We start from the raw sequence: 6,161 nt of genomic DNA on the forward strand, positions 1-6,161 counted from the left end.
AAATACGGCATTCCCTCACAGTGACTTATGTTGAAGATGATGAAACATGAAACAGAAGGAAGACAGCAACTCAGAGTAGGAAGAAGATGGAGAAGGAGAAGACACAAAGCTTGCGTACGAGATCTCTGTATTGGAATAATAGTGTATCTACAAACTCAGAGCTACAAAGCTTATATGAAACCCTAAGAGATAAGGTGTCCTTTCACACCAGATGTCCAAGGGGAAAAACCCAGTGGGAGAAAAGTGCCCATGGTGAAGCGCGTATACACACTAACACTACTACATGTCTACAAATCCCCCCTGTAGTGATAGTGTGAATCCGTACAAGGTAGCAGATCATCATGTGTATGAGAGTAAGCCCAAAGCTTTTCGGAAAGCTTCAAACTTTTCTCGTGATAACGCCCTCGTAAATAGATCTGCAATGTTATCCTGTGTAGGACAGTAAGTTAGTGTGATCTCCCCTGCATGTAGCCTTTCCCTAACATAGTGGTAGTGAACCTCTATGTGCTTTGTTCTTGCATGAAATACTGGATTCCTTGCAACTGCCATAGCACTCTGACTGTCAGTGAAAATGGTAGTGGGTGCCTGTTGACACTCACAAAGATCTGCCAATAACCTGCGTATCCATACACAATCAACTGTTGCCGTGAAATCTGCCCTGTACTCAGCTTCACAAGTTGATGTAGCCACTGTGGGTTGCTTCTTGCTTAGCCAAGATATACATGCATTTCCCAAGAAAAAACAATTGCCACTTGTGGAATGTCGTGTGTCAAAATCACCAGCCCAATTTGAATCGCTGTAACCAAGAAGCTGCATAGAACTGTGCTTTCCATACATATCCCCCCTTGGAAAGAACATGGCAAGGTTAGGGGTACCTGAAAGGTAACGAAGTATGCGCTTTACAGCCTACCAATGATGCATACTTGGGCTGTGCATAAATCTGCTTGCTTGTGAAACCCCAAATTGAATGTCTGGACGAGTGTTGCCTGCCAAATATATCAAGCAACCAACGGCTGCTGCATAAGTATGTACATCAAAAGGTTCTCCAGCATCGTGCATGCTCAACTTTGATCCAGTTTCTAGAGGTGTAGAGATTGGTTTACAATTTTGCATACCAAACTTGTCCAAAATTTTATGCAAATATTTTGCCTGCAACATGTATATGCCATCCTCTGATTGCACAAACTAAATACCCAAGTAATAATGTAGCAAACCAAGATCAGACATCTCAAAGGTTTTTCTCAAAGCATCTTTAAACGCTTCAATTTCATCTGTAGTATTGCCTGTAAGAAGCATATCATCCACATAAAGTGTTAGCATAATGAGCACTCCATCTCTCTTTTTGACATACAAAGTACTTTCTGTTGGACTATTCTGAAATCCTTGGCCAATCAAATAAGTATGTATCTTCTCATACCATGCTCTTGGAGCCTGTTTGAGACCATACAAAGCTTTATGCAATCTACATACCTTTTGCTCTTGACCTTTTACAACAAAACCACTTGGTTGACTTACATAAACTTCTTCCTGCAAATCACCATTCAAAAAAGCAGTTTTGATATCCAACTGATGCACTTTCCAACCATGATGAGCAGAAATTGCAACTAGTGATCTAACTGTGGATGCACGAGAAGTAGGAGCAAAGGTTTCATCATAATCTATGCCTTTCTGTTGCGCATAGCCTTTTGACACAAGCCTTGCTTTGTACTTGTCAACAGTACCATCTTGTTTCCTTTTGACCTTAAAAACCCACTTTGTACCAATAGGCTTTTTACCTGTAGGCAAGTCCACTAGATCCCATGTATGATTCTTGTGAATAGAATCAATTTCTTGCTGCATAGCATCTTTCCACTGAACACACTCTAAAGCTTGATCAAATGAATCAGGCTCATCTGCATCACAAAGAGTGCTAAAGCAAGCCAAATCTACTTGCTCTCTGCCAAAAGTAGTACCAGCACGTGTTTTTCGTGGCAACGGTGCATCCAACTTGCTATCCTGCAAAGTTTTCTGAACCCATTTAGGCAAGGTTCTTTCTTCCCTAAGAACTTCTTGCTCTTCACGCACAATTTCCTCTACATCATGAGGTGTCACATGCTGATCAAAAGATTGATTAAGATTATCAACCTGTTGTGATTCTTGATTCTCCACAAAAGAAGGAAGCAAACCTTCAAATACATCATGTGTCTGCATATGCGGTACATCAAAAGCAACCATAGGTTGAGCAGTAGTTTCTGCAAAAATTACATCACGACTTTCAAAAATCTTGTTTGTAGTAGGATTGTAAAGTCTATAACCTTTACTTCCACTACTGTACCCCACAAATATACATTTGATTGCCTTATCATCAAGCTTCCCACGTAACTGCTCAGGGATATGAGCATAAGCAAGACAACCAAAAACACGAAGATAACTGACTGAAGGTTTTCTGTCATACCAAGCTTCATATGGAGTAATGGTCTTCAAGGCACGAGTAGGACACCTGTTCAAAACATGTGCTGCACAAGAAACTGCCTCCATCCATAGCTTATGAGGCAAACTCTTAGCCTTGAGCATACATCTAGCCGTCTCCATTAAAGACCTGTTCTTCCTTTCTGCAACACCATTTTGTTGTGGTGTATATGGCATAGTGCATTGGTGTTTAATGCCTTTCTTTCCCAAAAAATCCTTAAATGCACCTGACATGTATTCACCTCCTCGATCGGTACGAAGAGTCTGTACTTTGCAACCTGTTTCATTTTCAACCATGGCGACATAATGTTGAAAAACTGCAAACACATCTGACTTTGCTTTGAGTGAATACACCCAACAAAACCTGGAAAAGTCATCAATGAAGGTCACAAAATAAAGGCTATTTCCCAAAGATGGCGTCCTCATAGGACCACATACATCACTGTGTACAAGCTGCAACTTTCGTGTCGCTCTAACTGAACCATCCTGCGAAAATGCAAATCTGTGCATCTTTCCAAGAACGCAACCTTCACATACATGTCTTGGTGGCATCTCCAATAAAGACAAATCATGCACCATATTATGACGTTGTAAAGTCATCAAAATGCCATAACTAACATGCCCGAATCTAGCATGCCACAACTCAGCATCCTGCATTGCCTGAGTCTTTGTTTCTGCAATACATACCTCAATCTGCTTTTCATAACGATGTAGCACAAATAGTCCATTTTCCAGCGTACCTGTAGTGATAAGAGAATAACCATTCTCTCGATCTCGTACAACACATCTGTCATCCTCGAAAATGACCCGAAGACCATTTTTTGCAAGAGAGGATATAGACAACAAATTCTTCTTGATCCCTGGAACATATAAGACATCTGGCAAGCATAAATCTGAACCATCTGAAATGGTAATCAAAATCTTACCAACACCTTTGATTGGATAAGAAGCATTATTTGCACATGTCACCTTCTTTCCTGCTGGAGCTGCATCCAATGAACAAAACAAATCCTTCCTTGAAGTAATATGCCTGGATGCACCACTATCAAAGTACCAAATCATTTGTGTCTTGTCAACACTATAAGCAGAAAAATCTAAACATACTACAAAAGCATAAGAATCCTGCACAAAGTTTGCAGACTCTTCTTTAGCTGTAGAAGAATCACCAGAAGCTGAAACAACCAAACTTGACTCTTTCTTCTTTTCTTTAGCAATTCTCTTTTTACACTCACTAATGTAGTGACCAAGTTTCTTGCAGTAGTGACATTTACCTTTCTTCTTGGACTTGTCGGAATCACCTTTAGACTTCTCTGAAGATTGTCCTGCACTAGACTTGGAGTGATGAGCACTCTCTTTACCCTTGTTTTTGTTCTGTACAACAAGAGCATGATCCATACCATCCACCTGTAAAGACTTGTTCTTACGTGATTGATCCTCCTGCAATAGCAAAGCCACTAACTCTTCAAAATGAAGAGGCTTAGGATTAGCTCGCAAAGACAGAGTCAAAGAAGTCTGAAAAGTCAAATAAGATGGTGGTAGTGAATTGAGTGTTTTGGAAACCAAGTCCTTCTCTGGAATCACTTCATCAATGCTAAGAAATTGCTCTTTAAGATCCCTGATTTTTGTAAGATGCTCGACAATATCGTCACCTTCGTCCATCTGTATTTTGTCAAGTTGTTTCTTCAAAAACTCTATTCTGGCAGCGTTTCTTCCTCCAAACATAGCTTGCAGAGTGTTCCAAGCATCCTCAGAAGTTCTACAAGATCTGATATGTGGTGTGATTGTCCTCTTTATGGTTAAGGCAATCACAGCCATAGCTTGTGCATCTTTAGTATCCCATCTCTTTTGCTCTGGAGTGACTTGTGAGGGTCCTGCACCAACAGCTGCACCATGACCAGGCGTGGCAAGTGCAATGCTACCTGGACGAACTTCATCTCCAGATACATAATCCCACAATCCTTTACCAACCAAAACATTTTTGGCCATAAAAGACCAAAGAGAATAGTTGGTACCATCCAATTTGTCTTCGGATGTAAACGCACCAAAAATCTCTTTCTCCGTAGATTGAGCCATATTGTGGATGCACACAAGAGAGCAAAAGAACCTCCAAGAGATTCACAAATCTCCTCTCCAATGCAAGCAAAACTCTACACAAAATCTCAGCACAAAGCTAAAACAAGCTGCTTCCCAAAAGAACTGTTTACCTGAAGAAAATCTATCAAAAAGCACACCCTCTTGATCTAAACGCCTCCGAAAAGTAACTTCTGCTACGCTGCTCAGAACAAAATTCTGAGGGCTCGAACGGCTTCGAAAAGGGGGTAAAATACTCCCGGAACGTCGAGGATGCTCCCACGAGCAAATTTTTCGAAAACTGCATGAAAAATGCGATTGCGTGCGCGGACGCGAAAACGCAAGTAGAGGCTCTCGAAATCACCTTGCTCTGATACCAATTGTTGAAGATGATGAAACAGGAAACAGAAGGAAGACAGCAACTCAGAGTAGGAAGAAGATAGAGAAGGAGAAGACACAGAGCTTACGTACGAGATCTCTGTAGTCTCTCTCTGTATTGGAATAATAGTGTATCTACAAACTCAGAGCTACAAATCTTATATGAAACCCTAATAGATAAGGTGTCCTTTCACACCAGATGTCCAAGGGGCAAAACCCAATGGGAGAAAAGTGCCCCTGGTGAAGCGCGTATACACACTAACACTACTACATGTCTACAACTTAGAGGAGGAAATCTACATGCTTCAACCAAAGGGGTATGAAGTAAAAGGTAAGGAGAAAATGGTTTACAGATTAAAGAAGAGCTTGTATGGTTTAAAGCAAGCATCAAGACAATGGTACTTGAAGTTTGATCGATGGATGTTGGATCATGGATTCACAAGATGCAACTTGGATCACTACGTCTACACGAATAATTTGGGAAATGGGAAATTCATCATCCTAATGTTGTATGTTGATGACATGTTGATTGCAAGTGCTAACATGCAGGACATCAAAGACCTCAAAGAGGAGCTGTCTAAATATTTTTCAATGAAAGATTTAGGTGCTGCAAAGAGGATACTTGGTATGAAAATATCAAGGGACAGGACGAAGAAGACAATAAAGCTATCTCAAGAAGATTACATCAAGAAGGTACTAGAAAGGTTTGCAATGCAAAATGCAAAACCAGTTTCTACACCTTTGGCTGGTCACTTTAAACTAACGAAGGATATGTGTCCACAGACACAAGAGGAGATAGTCTATATGTCTAAAGTTCCATATGCTGCAGCGGTAGGTTCTCTAATGTATGCTATGGTCTGGACAAGGCCAGACATTGCACATGCAGTGGGAGTTGTGAGTAGGTTCATGGACAACCCAGGTAAAGAGCATTGGCAAGCTGTGAAGTGGATACTTAGGTATCTAAAAGGGACAACAACAAATGCTTTGTATTTTGGAGGAACTGATATTTTTCTAGAAGGGTATGCTGATGCAGATATGGCAGGTGACAAAGATACTTGAAGGAGCACTACTGGCTATGTGTTCACGGTTGGAGGCACAGCAGTAAGCTGGGCTTCAAAGCTGCAGAAAGTGGTTTCACTTTCTACCACGGAAGCAGAGTATGTAGCAATGACGGAGGCAAGCAAAGAAATTATGTGGCTTCACAGATTCTTAGAAGAGCTTGGATTCAAACAAGACAATTGTGTCTTGTACAGTGATAGCCAAAG

Source organism: Adiantum capillus-veneris, chromosome 23, assembly GCF_014529385.1.
Source record: "Adiantum capillus-veneris isolate H3 chromosome 23, ASM1452938v2, whole genome shotgun sequence".
NCBI classification, from domain to species: domain Eukaryota; kingdom Viridiplantae; phylum Streptophyta; class Polypodiopsida; order Polypodiales; family Pteridaceae; genus Adiantum; species Adiantum capillus-veneris.